This window comes from Hyperoodon ampullatus (genome assembly GCF_949752795.1).
Source record: "Hyperoodon ampullatus genome assembly, chromosome: 15".
Taxonomy (NCBI): Eukaryota; Metazoa; Chordata; class Mammalia; order Artiodactyla; family Ziphiidae; genus Hyperoodon; species Hyperoodon ampullatus.
In genome coordinates this window covers 79,100,376-79,116,612 of record NC_136928.1, presented here as the reverse complement: position 1 = coordinate 79,116,612, position 16,237 = coordinate 79,100,376, and positions in this window count along the sequence as shown.

The window sequence follows — 16,237 nt, the reverse complement described above, 5'->3', positions numbered from 1 at the left end:
ACTCATTTCATCTTCTCAGCTATTGAGCTGGGAGTCAATTCAGCCAAGTATATAAACCACCAAGAAAGAGCAACCATTAACTATTATCGAATCAGTAAAGTTCCATTTTTCATCCTGCGAAATTTCTGCCTTCCTGGGGAAGCAGTAGAGACATTAGTCATGATGCCTTCAGCAATACATAAAAGAAAATTCAACTCCAAAATGACTTAAATTGAAATGACGAATAAATATTTCTTATTTCAACAATATCAGAGGTAGAGTACTTCCAGGATTGGTTAATTGGGTGAGTCAGTGAAATCATCAATACTTGGGTTCGTTTTATTTTTCTGCTCTGCCATTTTCCACATATTCTCCCTCAAGTTAATTCATTTCATGGTATAAAGAAGCCTATAGCAATTCCAGGTATCAAGTGAAGACACAACATCCAGAAGAATTAAAAAAAAAAAAAAAAAAGAGAGAGAGAGAAAGAAAAAGAAAAGAAAAGAAAGAGGATTTCTTCTGCGTGGCTCATTTCGACACCAAAAAAACAAATAAACCAATAACCTTTCCTACCTCATTAACTGGCAAGGGGAATGTTGACCCTATGACAACTTACTGTGGTCCTGAAAAGCCTTAAAAATGAAACCAGCTGATACTTTAGGAAGATGAGATCATATGTGTTTCTTTTTCTTTTTTTTCCCTAAATTTTACCACCTTTAAAATGTTTGCCTTATAATTTAGGGGAAAAACTTAACTAATAGTAAGACCACTTTCTTTAGATTTCTGATAGATATCTTAAGAAGCTTTTCTTAAAAAAAAAAATAAATAAAGCAAAATAAAGGAAGCCAGTTACAAGGTTTATCCATAAAAGAGAATTGTTGACATAAGTAAGAAAACTTACTGCAACTGAAAATCAATTATGAAATATTTATCTTATATTTGTTGACAGGGATAATAGGGCAAAGACTATGATAGAAAATAATTTAGGAAATTATGAGTAATTGTACTTCCTTTCATTTTCCTGGTTGTAGTTGCAATGTTTAAAAAAAAACAGCTTCATCTGAAAACCCACTACTTTATCTAGGGAAGAATCAGTCTAGTGGAATACCTTATCTCTTTTTATTTATTTATTTTTCTACCCTCAACATTAAAGCAGAAGTTCTTGATTAAAGGTCCTTGAACCCTATTTTAAATAATGCGCTTGGGCAGGGGGCTCAAACATACTTTATAACTATATGTTAAACTTTACATGTATGTCCATTTTCCTGGGAAATGGACATAACTTTCCTCATGTGCTTTGAACATTCTGTAACAGGTCTTAATTTTGTCATTTTGTCATATTGCTAAGAGTCGCTGGCCTAAGGACACAGACAAGGTGGTGAGTCCAGATCACCAGAGACTTGCACATAGCTGGTCAGATGTTTCAACAGTTATGGCTGGTAATCTTCTCTGAATGAAACTAAGTTCTCTTGGGGCTAAGGGAAGGCTACCCCAAAATATACCTCAATGACATATTGATTATTTTTAATTTAGTTGCTTGAAAATTCAGCCAGTACAGGAAGGACACATTGACTCTCCCTTGTCTCCCTGAAGGCAGGAAATAAATGCTATATCCTCCCAGTACCAGGATGCTAATGAGAGACATGTTTATGAGGATAGAGAATTCATGGCCAAGAAACCTACATGAAAAAAATCTTGTTACCTCTTTACTAATATACTACTCAAGCCCAGACTTTGCTAAAATTCCTTATTAATTAAGCAGCCAAACCTAAGCTTCTTGTCTTGTCTTCTCTTCTTGTCTTGTCAAATCTTCATCAGTTTATTATTTCTCTATGTAAAAAGATATAAAGTCTGCCTGCTTTTGGTCACTCTCTGAGCATGATTTTCATGATCTCCCATTATATGAAATTACATTTTTCTCCTGTTAATCTGTCTCACATCAATTTAATTCTTTGAGCAGTCAGAAGAACTTAGGAGGGCAGAGGAAATTTACTTCCTCCCCAACAATTGGCAACCACAAAGGGACAAACTTCCCTGGCTGGACTCTGACCCTCTGAGGTTCCTGCAGCTGAGAGATGTTAGGACATCTCGTAAGTGCCAGAAGAAGGTAAGAATTCTTACCATCTCAGTCTCCTGAATCTCTGCCTGAGGGTCTATAGGAGGTGAGAATGGTAAGAGTCCTTTTTCTCTTTCTAGATTTAGATTAGCAGGAAAAAATATTTGTGGGATTATTTCCTTGGGACATAGTGACTCAAATAAATATGGTAGAGTACATTTGACTTTATCTCTTTCCTCTCGTCTTTTGACTCTTTATGACTAATGAAAATATTCTCGCTGTTCTCTGCCAGTTGGAGGATGCATATGCATCTGGTGAGTAGGCTGTGGACCTGAGTTTAGGAAACCTTAAAGACAAACAAACAAAAATGTAAACTTTTGACTTTGTAAGTCACCCTATTCTGTTTATAAGGGGAGAAAAACATGTGATTCCCCGTGTTTCAGAAAAGCTGTTTAAAACAGTAGTTATCCTATTAGTTACCCTACCCTAGCAATTACCACTTTTCCTTCCTTATGCTAACTCAGGGAGTGAACTTTCTGGATCTCATGGGAGCTGCATTTTGGGTTTTTGTTTTTTTTTTGCACTCTCTGTGTGAGACCTCTTGCATTCTTGGTTAAGCCATAAAATAGCTTATTGGTTTGAGCTGCTGTTGAGATTTATAGACGCTAATTGTCAATGGCCAGGCAAAGGGTCCTGTGAATTGGAAAAACTTCTACATAGAAAATAAAGAAAAAATAAATAGAGAGCTCTCATAGTGATATAATGACTAGACATTAAGACTCCTTTAATAATATGGAAGGATAGAAATTTGAACAAAAGTCAAAATCCATACAGACCCCTCCTATTTACCTTCAGACATTTGCAGATACTGTAAAAAATCAGGATATTGGAAGCACAATTATACTGTACTTCAAAAGAAAAAAATATATATACATATACGGGGGGTGGGGACTGCTAGACTTAGGGACTCCCTAACAGATGAAAGAACAAACACTTTAGATTTAAAATGAAATTCCAACATAAATTCCCCTTCTTAAAAACCACTCCATCCCCTCAGGAAATTTCCAGGCCTTTCTACAAACAGTCAGGAAATGAATCTGCTGGAGGCCAATATCCAAGGGCTAATAAAAACAATTGTCTTTATCTTGCAAGTTTCTACACACCAGAAATACAACTCTAGAAGCAAGTCAAAGCCCACCTAGCTTTACCAGTACCAAAGTTTTTCCTGTTCCTCTCAAAATGCTTAAGGATATTCTAAAAGATCAAGATATTAAAAACAACACTGTCCTCTACTTTTAAAAAGGAAGGAAAATTTTATACAGGAATTTCCCTGAAACTCCCAGGGAAAAACTTCATATTCTTTCTCTGTCACTGATAGTTATAAATTTTACTGTGCCTTTAAAATGTAAATACTCCAAGAGCGAACAGCCCACAATCACCAGAGACTGAGCCCAGCTAGCTCAACCTGTAGAGCCTAAAACTGAAAGATAAAAAAAGAGGAAGTAAAGCTTTTTAAATATAAACTACACAAAGGTCTCTCTTGACCATAACAAAACTCTAGACCATAACCTCCTTAAGATTACTTTTAGGAACAAATATAAACCTTAAAAGACTTTTCCACAAATAGCAAAGAAGCATTAGCCATCTGAGCAGAAAAACTTAGCTTATTCCAAATAAATAGCTTATTTATGTATAAACTGGTGAGTTTTGTATTGCACCTAATTCATGACTAAAATTTTAAAATAAAAAATATGGGATCTCTCTGCCTATCTGTATGTGTGTACGTCTATGTGTGTACATTATGGATACGGTATTTATCTAACTTAAAGTGGTATTGCCAAAATTAAATCATTAAAAGAGCTCTGTTTAATTGGCTTACAAATAAGTGCTTATAAATTAAGTATTTCTAAATTTCAGAGATATAGTAAAAACTAACCCAATTTTTGTTCAGGTCACAAGACTTTGAATAATCTTTGGTAAATAAAAGCTAATTTTATGTTTGTTGGTTCAACTAATACAGGTATGACTTCACAGTTATCAGCATTAAACATAATGCAGATAAATAACTTTTGCTCCACCTGCATCAGATAAGCTCATGTTGTCTCTGTTGCAAAGTTTTTCAGCATAATCATCGTCATCATCATCATCATCATCGTCATTACTGATAATTGCTAACTGCTTTAATGCCTCATGAAATTTTCAGAAGTAATCTAAATACCATTAAAGAGCAAAGAAATTAAATAGATGTAAGTAAGATAAGCTGGGTAAACTTTTTAGCAATGATTATTTTTATGATTGCTTATGACAACAATTTTTTATGATGTCTACTTAAATAGCTTCCCAAATCTCTTTGGTAACTTACACACTTAGACTTAAATTAAATGATGAAAATGTATTAAATACCTAGATTATTTTCAAATATGATAAAACAATGGTTACTGAATGAGTCTATTTCCTTTTGGGTTTCTTCACAGAGAAACTAGAGATGTTTGGGCTATTGTTAAACATGTGCCACTTCAAAAATTTATACTATGAAAAATGTATGTTTCTAGAAATTATGAAATGTACTGATAAATTTGTAAATCTTAAAAAAATGCTGGTATGTCAGACACTTCACAGTTTTTCATTTCTTAGTTTTCACTGGAAGTTTAGGGTTCTAAGGGTTAAGAATTCTAATTAATATATGTAATTAAAGCTCCTAGAATTAATAAGGAAAAACAACTCTGTATGCAAAAGAGTAGGATATGTTTTTGGATAAGAAAATACAAAGTTAGGAGCTTCAAGGTGGTGAAAGAGTAAGACGAGGACATCACCTGCCTCCCCACAAATACGTCAGAAAAACATCTACATGTTGAACAACTCCTACAGAACACCTACTAAATGCTGGCAGAAGACCTCAGACCTCCCAAAAGGCAAGAAACTCCCCACGTACCTGGGTAGGGCAAAAGAAAAAACAGAGACAAAGAATAGGGACTGTACCTGCACCAGTGGGAGGGAGCCGTGAAGGAGGAAAGGTTTCCACACACTAGGAGCCCCTTCGCAGGTGGAGACTGCGGGTGGCAGAGGGGGAAGCTTCGGAGCCGCGGAGGAGAGCACAGCAATAGGGGTGCAGAGGGCAAAGCCGAGAGCTTCCCGCACAGAGGATCGGTGCCGACCGGCACTCACCAGCCCGAGAGGCTTGTCTGCTCGGCCGCCGGGGCGGGTGGGGCTGGGAGCTGAGGCTCGGGCTTCGGTTCGAGCACAGGGAGAGGACTGGGGTTGGTGGCGTGAACACAGCCTGCAGGGGTTAGCGCGCCACAGCTGGCCGGGAGGGAGTCCGGGAAAAACTCTGGAACTGCCGAAGAGGCAAGGGACTTTTTCTTGCCTCTTTGTTTCCTGGTGCGCGAGGAGAGGGGACTCAGAGCGCTGCTTAAAGGAGCTCCAGAGACGGGCACGAGCCGTGGCTAAAAGCGCAGATCCCAGAGACGGGCATGAGACGCTAAGGCTGCTGCTGCCACCACCAAGAAGCCTGTGTGCGAGCACAGGTCCCTATCCTCCCCTCCCCTCCCGGGAGCCTGTGCAGCCCGCCATTGCCGGGGTCCCAGGATCCAGGGACAACTTCCCGGGGAGAACGCACGGCGCGCCTCAGGCTGGTGCAACGTCACGCCGGCCTCTGCCGCTGCAGGCTTGCCCCGCATCCGCACCCCTCCCTCCCCCCGGCCTGAGTGAGCCAGAGCCCCTGAATCAGGGGCTCCTTTAACCCCGTCCTGTCTGAGCAAAGAACAGATGACCTCAGGTGATCTACACGTAGAGGCGGGTCCAAATCCAAAGCTGAGCCCTGGGAGCTGTGCAAACAAAGAACAGAAAGGGAAATCTCTCCCAGCAGCCTCAGAAGCAGCGGATTAAATCTCCACAATCAACTTGATGTAACCTGCATCTGTGGAATACCAGAATACACAATGAATCATCCCAAATTGAGGAGGTGGACTTGGGAGCAACGATATATATATATTTTTCCCTTTTTCTCTTTTTGTGAGTGTGTATGCTTCTGTGTGTGATTTTGTCTGTCTAGCTTTGCTTTTACCATTTGTCCTAGGGTTCTGTCTGTCCGTTTTTTGTTTGTTTGTTTTTTACTTAAAAATTTTTTTTCTTAATATTTATTTTTTATTTTAATAACTTTATTTTATCTTCTTCTCTCTTTCTTTTTATTCCCCCTTTTATTCTGAGTTGTGTGGAGGACAGGCTCTTGGTGCTCCAGCCAGGCATAAGGGTGTGCCACTGAAGTGGGAGAGCCAAGTTCAGGACACTAGACCACAAGAGACCTCCCAGCTCCACGTAATACCAAAAGGTGAAAATCTCCCAGAGATCTCCATCTCAATGCCAAGACCCAGTTCCACTCAAAGACCAGCAAGCTACAGTGAAGGACACCCTATGACATACAACGAGCAAGACAGGAACACAACCCCATCGATTAGCACAGAGGCTGCCTAAAATCAGAATAAGGCCACAGACACCCCAAAAGACAATACCAGACATAGACCTGTCCACCAGAAATACAAGATCCATACTCATCCACCAGAACACAGGCACTAGTCCCCTCCACCAGGAAGCCTACACAACCCACTGAACCAACCTTAGCCACTGGGGACAGACACCAAAAGCAACGGGAACTATGAACGTGTGGCCTGAGAGAAAGAGACCCCAAACACAGTAAGTTAAGCAAACTGAAAAGACAGAGAAACACACAGCAGATGAAGGAGCAAGGCAAAAACCCACCAGACTTAACAAATGAACAGGAAATAGGCAGTCTACCTGAAAAAGAATTCAGAATAATGCTAGTAAAGATGATCCAAAATCTTGGAAATAGAATAAATACAAGAAACTTAACAAGGACCTAGAAGAACTAAAGAGCAAACAAACAGCGATGAACAACACAATACATGAAATTAAAAATTCTCTAGAAGGTATCAATAGCAGAATAACTGAGGCAGAAGAATGCAAAAGTGACCTGGAAGATAAAATAGTGGAAATAACTACTGCAGAGCAGAATAAAAAAAAAAGAATGAAAAGAATTGAGGACAGTCTCAGAGACCTCTGGGACAACATTAAATGGACCAACATTCGAATTATAGGGGTCCCAGAAGAAGAAGAGAAAAAGAAAGGGACTGAGAAAATATTGGAAGAGATTATAGTTGAAAACTTCCCTAATATGGGAAAGTTAATAGTTATTCAACTCCAGGAAGCACAGAGAGTCCCATACAGGATAAATCCAAGGAGAAACACGCCAAAACACATATTGATCAAACTACCAAAATTAAATACAAAGAAAAAATATTAAAAGCATCAAGGGAAAAACAATAAATAACACACAAGGGAACCCCCAGAAGGTTAACAGCTGATCTTTCAGCAGAAACTCTGCAAACCAGAAGGGAGTGGCAGGACGTATTTAAAGTGATGAAGGAGAAAAACCTACAACCAAGATTACTCTAACCAGCAAGGATATCATTCAGTTTTGACAGAGAAATTAAAACCTTTACAGACAAGCAAAAGCTAAGAGAATTCAGCACCACCAAACCAGCTTTACAACAAATGCTACAGGAACTTCCGTAGGCAGGAAACACAAGAGAAGGAAAAGACCTACAATAATAAATACCAAACAATTAAGAAAATGGGAATAGGAACATACATATAGATAATTACCTTAAATGTAAATGGATTAAATGCTCCAACCAAAAGACACAGACTGGCTGAATGGATACAAAAACAAGACCCATCTATATGCTGTCTACAAAAGACCCACTTCAGACCTAGGGACACATACAGACTGAAAGTGAGGGGATGGAAAAAGATATTCCATGCAAATGGAAATCAAAAGAAAGCTGGAGTAGCAATTCTCATATCAGACAAAATAGAATTTAAAACAAAGACTCTTACAAGACACAAAGAAGGAAACTACAAAATGATCAAGGGATCAATCCAAGAAGAGCGTATAACAATTGTAAATATTTATGCACCCAACATAGGAGCACCTCAATACATAAGGCAAATACTAACGGCCATAAAAGGGGAAATCGATGGTAACACAATCATAGTAGGGGACTTTAACACCCCACTTTCACTAATGGACAGATCATCCAGAATGAAAATAAATAAGGAAAAACAAGCTTTAAATGATACATTAAACAAGATGGACTTAATTGATATTTATAGGACATTCCATCCAAAAACAACAGAATACACATTCTTCTCAACTGCTCATGGAACGTTCTCCAGGATAGATCATATCTTGGGTCACAAATCAATCCCTGGTAAATTTAAGAAAATTGAAATCGTATCAAGTATCTTTTCCAACCACAAAGCTACGAGACTAGGTATCAATTACAGGAAAACATCTGTAAGAAATACAAACACATGGAGGTTAAACAACACACTACTTAAAAACCAAGAGATCACTGAAGAAATCAAAAAGGATATCAAAAAATACCTAGAAACAAATTACAATGAAAGCACAACAACCCAAAACATATGGGATGCAGCAAAAGCAGTTCTAAGGGGGAAGTTTATAGCAATACAATCCTACCTTAAGAAACAACAAACATCTCAAATAAGCAACCTAACTTTACACCTAAAGCAATTAGAGAAAGAAGAACAAAAAACCCCCGAAGTTAGCAGAAGGAAAGAAATCATAAAGATCAGATCAGAAATAAATGAAAAAGAAATGAAGGAAACAAGAGCAAAGATCAATAAAACTAAAAGCTGGTTCTTTGAGAAGATAAACCAAATTGATAAACCATTAGCCAGACTCATCAAGAAAAAAGGGAGAAGACTCAAATCAATAGAATTAGAAATGAAAAAGGAGAAGTAACAACTGACACTGCAGAAATACAAAGGATCATGAGAGATTACTACAAGCAACTCTATGCCAATAAAATGGACAACCTGGAAGAAATGGACAAATTCTTAGAAATGCACAACCTTCTGAGACTGAACCAGGAAGAAATAGAAAATATGAACAGACCAATCACAAGCACTGAAGTTGAAACTGTGATTAAAAATCTTCCAACAAACAAAAGCCCAGGACCAGACGGATTCACAGGTGAAATCTATCAAACATGTAGAGAAGAGCTAACATGTATCCTTCTAAAACTCTTTCAAAATATACCAGAGGGAGGAACACTCCCAAACTCATTCTACGAGGCCACGATCACTCCGATACCAAAACCAGACAAAGATGTCACAAAGAAAGAAAACTGCAGGCGAATATCACTGATGAACATAGATGCAAAAATCCTCAACAAAATACTAGCAAACAGAATCCAACAGCACATTAAAAGGATCATACAGTATGATCAAGTGGGGTTTATCACAGGAATGCAAGGGTTCTTCAATATATGCAAATCAGTCAACGTGATACACCATATTAACAAATTGAAGGAGAAAAACCATATGATCACCTCAATAGATGCAGAGAAAGCTTTCGAGAAAATTCAACACTGATTTATGATAAAAACCCACCCTTTAATTTTGGCTAGACTCCAAATAGAATTGAACCCAAGATAGAGAACATCTCTTAAAAAGACTTGTCACTGTGGGCTTTCCTGGTGGCGCAGTGGTTGAGAATCTGCCTGCCAATGCAGGGGACACAGGTTCGAGCCCTGGTCTGGGAGGATCCCACATGCCGCGGAGCAACTAGGCCCGTGAGCCACAACTACTGAGCCTGCGCGTCTGGAGCCTGTGCTCCACAACAAGAGAGGCCACGACAGTGAGAGGCCCGCGCACCATGATGAAGAGTGGCCCCTCCTTGCCACAACTAGAGAAAGCCCTTGCACAGAAATGAAGACCCAACACAGCAAAAATAAATAAATTAATTAATAAACTCCTACCCCCAACATCTTCTTAAAAAAAAGAAAAAGACTTGTCACTGTGATATTTTGTCTAATGGAGTAAATTCCAATGAGATTCATAAAAGTCATCACAAAATTTGTAAGGTAATTGTACAAGTAAAAGCCCCAACAGCATGGGATGAAAAGGACTGAAAGCAAAGTATGTAAAGAGGTCTTTAGACCTTAAACTCTATATAGACAGGAAGCTGTCAGAGAAAGCTATGCACTGCCAACCAATGCCATTTCTTACTAAAAAAAAAAAAAAAGAAAAAGTTAGAGTGCAGAACCAAGAGTATAGAGGGAATGAGAACCAAAAACCAAGAACCACAGAGAGTAAGTCCAGGGCCTAACAATTATATTTAGAGAAGTTTGTCAAATGGCAAAATAATGTTCTGATTAGTGTACCTATAGACTTCCAGAATTTAAGCAGAATGCTCATTTTTGTGTATGTTATTTTCCATGGGCTGATACGAGATGCATACGTGCATGTTAGATAAATGCCTACGTTACTGTTTTTTGCCATTCTGTTTTCTAGGATTTTCCTCTTATCTCACTATCAAAGCATTTTTAATAAAAAATTTTTTTTCAAGATGGTTTCTTAGAATTTCATGTTTGATTTTTACTTAATTTACTATTAAAATGCAAGACATTTGTTATTGATCCTCATCCAGAAAGCACATATATAGCCACACACCAAAATATTTCTCAAATATTTATATATATAATTGATCTTTTAATGGTTTGTATGCTCAAATCTAAAAACAGCAATAGCCATAACTGATAAGTGTGCCTCTATACCAGGGATTGTAAGGCTACAGGCTTCCTGGAACTATGCTGGAAGTCAGCTAGTGGTTAAACCCAGCACACAAAACATTTCTCAGCAGGTATCCCATGGCATAGAATACCTGCTCAACGATATATGAATATATATTGAATAAGTTCAGCAATGAATGGGCCATTGACATTTGGGTTCAATCTAAATCTGCTATCTTTTACATAAAGCTCTTTTCAAGTTACTCAACATCTTTGAGTACTGAAAATAAAACTAATAACATTGAGTGTTGCTTTGGGGAGAATTAAATGATGTAACATGTAAAGTAAATTAATATTTATTTTAATAGTAATAATACCTATCATTTATTGTCTTCGTGCTAAGCACTATATAGTCACAATCTCATCTTTTCTTCAATCTCTCCAAATCAGTAGTGACTTTTTACCTCTATCATATAGATAAAGAGACTGAGTCCTATGGAGATTAAGTAACTTGTGCAAATCCATCACTACATTTCAAATCTTTGATTACTGGGAAGAAAAATTCTCAGGTGTAGGCAAAGTTAGATACATACAGATTTTAAAACCTAGAACTGCTCTGGAGAATATTCTAAATCTGTACACTTTTAGATCCCAGTGTGTTGGACTGGGAAATAAACTCATTGCTTCCAGTACCCACCTTCTCCATATTCTCGTTTTCCTCCTACCTCTCTGCCACTCCTTTTTAATTTCCTTTGCTAGATCTTAACATTTCTGAATGCTAAATTTTGCACAGCTCCAGTGCTTAGCTTTGGAAACTCATTTAAACTCTCTCTCTCTCTCTCTCCCTCCTTCCCTCCCCTCCTCCCTCCCTCTCCTTCTCTAAATTTTGGATCCATTGTCCAAACTCCAGACTTTATCTCCAACTAACTAGCGTTCCCACTTAACATTTTAGTAGTCGTTTCAAACCATTAACATAAGCTTCTTTTCATTCCAATCACTCCCTCCCAAATATACTCCTTTTTATTCTTTACCATCTTAGTTGTATCAACTCCATCTTTCCAGATACTTAATTCAAAGAAAAAAAAACTGGATTTGTCTTTGACTCCTCTGTTTTCTGCCACTCCACCTAGAGTCAACATTTACAAAATACATCCAGTATTCCACTAGCACTCACATTCTTTATGTGTAAGTCTAGGATTTCTGAGAATCGGATGCCAAGATAGGATTAAATATGCAAATGCATTAGGAAAAGAGCCCATGAGACAACATAAGGTTGGAGTCTGGAGACTCAGAACAGTCAGAATGAAACTCAGGTCTGACTCCAAGTGAAGGAGAAAAGGAAGACAGCAAGTTGGGTGTAAGGGGCTTTGACAGCAAAACAATTCTAAGGAGAGTGTGGCAAGGCCACTGGAGAGTCCTTAAGCCAAAGTCACCTGTGAGAGGATTTCTGCATCATCCAGAAATGAGCTTGTCTTAGAATCCCTGCCATGCTTACCGGTTGGCCGGGTAGCCCATGGGAAAAATGGTCTGTACCAGAACGTATTGATGGATTTCAGAATGCTCCCAGTGGTCAGAGATCTGAGAGGCGCATTCTCATGGTGGTCACATACTGTCATCACCTTGGTCCAGGCCATTATCATCTCTCAATAAAATAACTGGAATAACTTGTTAACTGGTTGTATATATTTGCCTTTCCTTCACTTTAGCCTTTTCTCAGCATAACTTCTACTGTGCCTTTTTCAAGACGTAAGTCAGATCCTGTCACTCTCACCTCAAACCTTCCAATGGTCTCCCATTTTTCAGTAAACCACAAAATCATTGCAATAGGGTACATGTCCCCACAAGGATTGGTCAGTGCTTCTTCTTTGACCTTTCACTCACCATAGCTCCAGACTTCCTGTCATTTTTCAAGCATGGCAGATATGCCCCAGCCCAAAAGTCTCCGTACTTGGTGCTCTCTCTGCTCAGAACTCATCCCCACGCTCACCCTTCTATCCCCAATACTCAGTGTCTCTCCATTTAACCTACTTCCTACTTTACTTATTTATATTTTCCATTTCCCCCAAGAGTGAGGACATATGAGGGTAGGCGTTCTTATCAAACTGCTGCATTCCTAGTGTCTATGCAATTACCTACACAAATTAAGGGCTTCAAAATATTTTTTTGCATTTATAAACAGTGACAATCCAAGGACTTCTGTGGAAGACAGATGGGCGTTCAAATTCTAACTTTAAACAACTACTATTTCTCTCTGGAGAAATCAATTAGCCTCTGTAACTCAGGTTTCTCAGCTATAAAATAGTAGATCAAGTCCAGAAACCATATGTGTGTTGTGGATATAAAAAATCACAACTCTTGGGCTTCCCTGGTGGTGCAGTGGTTGAGAGTCCGCCTGCCGATGCAGGGGACACGGGTTCGTGCCCCGGTCTGGGAGGATCCCACATGCCGCGGAGCGGCTTGGCCCATGAGCCATGGCCATTGAGCCTGCGTGTCCGGAGCCTGTGCTCCGCAATGGGAGAGGCCACAACAGTGAGAGGCCCACATACCGCAAAAAAAAAAAAAAAAATCACAACTCTTTATAACCTCTCAGATGTTGTAAAAATCTCATTTATCATTGCAGTACTTATCCAACTAGATTGGAGTCCGCCATCCTGTCACTCCAAACCCAACTCTTGCAGGTAATGACTGCATTACAACATAGATCTAAACATTTTCACTCTGAGGTACTTTTGTTTTTAATTTCCTTGAGAGATTATAAATCACGCTTCCCTCCTGACCAGAGATATTCCAAAGAGTATAAATTAATGGACAGAGTTTTTATTAACGTGGATTGGAAATCTGGCTTTGCCTCACTGGGTATGTAAACGGAGAAAAATTATTTTACAGCTCACAGACACAATTTCTTCATCTATAATATAATGATAGTTATACTTTTCTCTCCAAGAGGTTCTGATATAAAATTAATAAAATATCTAAGATAGATTTATATTAAGTAGCCAATACCCTTAAAGATGTCACTTTAACTGAAGGTGGCAGAAGGTTAGTGATTCTCAATAAAGATAGTGAAAGTATTAGATCATTTCCATATACCTGAAGGGCAGTTTCTTATTTGACACTACTGGTCCATAATACTACACTGCTCCTAAAATGGCTAATGAAATGAAATAGTAGCATTCCAAATTCATTGTATCATAATTCTGGGATGACTGAAGAATAAGATAAAGTCACCATCAAATTAGATCATTTGAGCATAACACACATTTCTCCCCCAATTACTTTCCAGGAGACACACTGCTCCTGACCTGAGATGTCCTATGTCCATATGATGTATTGGATCAATTATTTTCTGTTTAATGCTAGGACAACAACATGTCTTTTCTTTAATGACCTGATATCTCATTTTTAGAAATACCAACACCAGAGTTTGGAAGATCTGGTAAGGGCCTTGCTCTTTTTACCATGGAGTCTCTGGTTGCATTACTATCTTCTACCAAAGGGTCCAGATTCCCCATGGTGTTCTGTACATTCTGCAGAGCAGCACCTTATTCCTACTTTAAATAATATGCAAGCAAAGATAGAGGATCTTTAACAAACTGGTTTACAGGAACATACTAATGTGTATTTGCCCGAAAATTTACTCGTGTATTTTTAAGACATGGTGTTTTTTTTTCAGAGCACAGAAGTATAATTGATGACGTTTTATCATAACAATTTCTTGCATAATTATTAATTACTTAGTTCACACACTCAATTGCCAGTCATTGTTTCTGATGAGATGAGCTGTAAAAAGGCAAACCCTGAGGTCACTGCACTACAAGTTGACAGCAATCGTACCACAAGGCTCCTTCAAAATATATTTTTCCCTAGAAATTATGTTGGTTGAATTCAACAAACACAATTAAAATAAATGATGTCTTTCATTAACAGTCTTATAATAAATTAGTAGTCTTGTAATTTACCACCTACCTGGGACACATATGAAAGTGTAGTTAAATTTCTACCAAGACAGCAAAATCTCAATCTCTTCCAGATAAAATGGGGAATAAGTTCACCTTGTTTATCTGGCACCTACTATGTCTTTGTGAGGCACTTAAAAATATATCATCTCTAGATTTTCAAATAAGCCTGCAAGCATGTTAATAACTTACCGAAAACCATACCAACTTATCTAGGATTTGAACACTTTTCTTTCCCATGTAGAAAATACATGTTCTTTCCACTGTGCCACATTGCCTCCATGTAAACAGATCAACCTTTGCAAAGTATCACACAAAATATAGAAAGAATAAATGAATGTCTGTGGAGAAGACACTGCTTGCTTGGAGGTTTCAGTCCATTGGAAAACACAGAATGTAGATGTTAGAGAAAGTATATACATATAGAAGAGATTCATTCTGAAAAGGGTACTTCCGTTTTAACATGGTGACAGACCAGATAATCTGTAAACGCTTCCAGAGCAATACAATTGAAAAGCTGGATAAAATATAAAACATTCATTTCAATGTATGCCTGAGTTTGCAAGAAAAGAATAGAAATACCTAAGCTCCCAAAATATGAGAGACAACTGAATAGCAAGGGGGTCAGTGGGTGCTAACCTAGCTACACTGAGGGTGAATTTCTATCTTTAGACCTAAAATACTTGAGTTTTCAAAGGTATAAGGATTGGAGATACAAGACATGGGGCTTCCTTGAGGCAGGGAATGAAACAGAGACCCTTACCTGTCTACCTCTGAGGTGACAGTTCTCAACCAGGAGTGGCAGTGTCACACTACTGGATGCTTGTACTTTTGTGTTGCTTTTTTCTGTTTATGACAATGAATGGGGGGGCACTACAGAATTTAGAAAATTAATCACTTTTTAAGATGCAAACCAAAAAAAATAAGTTTATTGTGGAATATAGAGAAAATATTTTTTAAACTGTAAATATTTATTAAATTCTGCTTGGAAACTCAATGACATATCCATGATGAGAAAGAATCAGAAAAATAAATTCCGTATATTTTGTATAAACATTAATGACAACCCACATATTATTGATGGCTTCGACTAAAATTTCAAGTATAAAATTTTCAGAGTACTGAAAATATTTAAACTTACATGTAAGCAAATAACTATTTTTACAGCATATAAGATGTGACTTTCTTTTTAGTACATAAAAACCTTAATTTTAATATAATTTCTTAAATCATATACTTAAAAATAAATATATTCTGGGTTCTACTAACAAGACCACCTTCAGAAACTGTGAGATAAGAGACTAGAGAAATTAGCATATATTATCTTCAGTTTCTTTGATGTGGTTTGTGAAGAGGAAACATCTGTTGGCATAAATAACAGCTCATCTGAAAGCACACAATGAGATCTTTAATAATCAATATTTTGTATTCACTGAAATGTCAGTATTTATTTTCTGCTTCCCATCTGGTTAACTTTATAATCCTCTCTGTGGATTCTGTGTTAAATTTAATCGCTAGAAAGGGTTAGGTGGAATTAAAATTGGCACAGTGTTTGTGGCTACGCAGAACTAGAATGAAACCCCAGCTTTTCAGTATCTGTCTGACCAAGGACAAATGCTTAACCTCCTGGA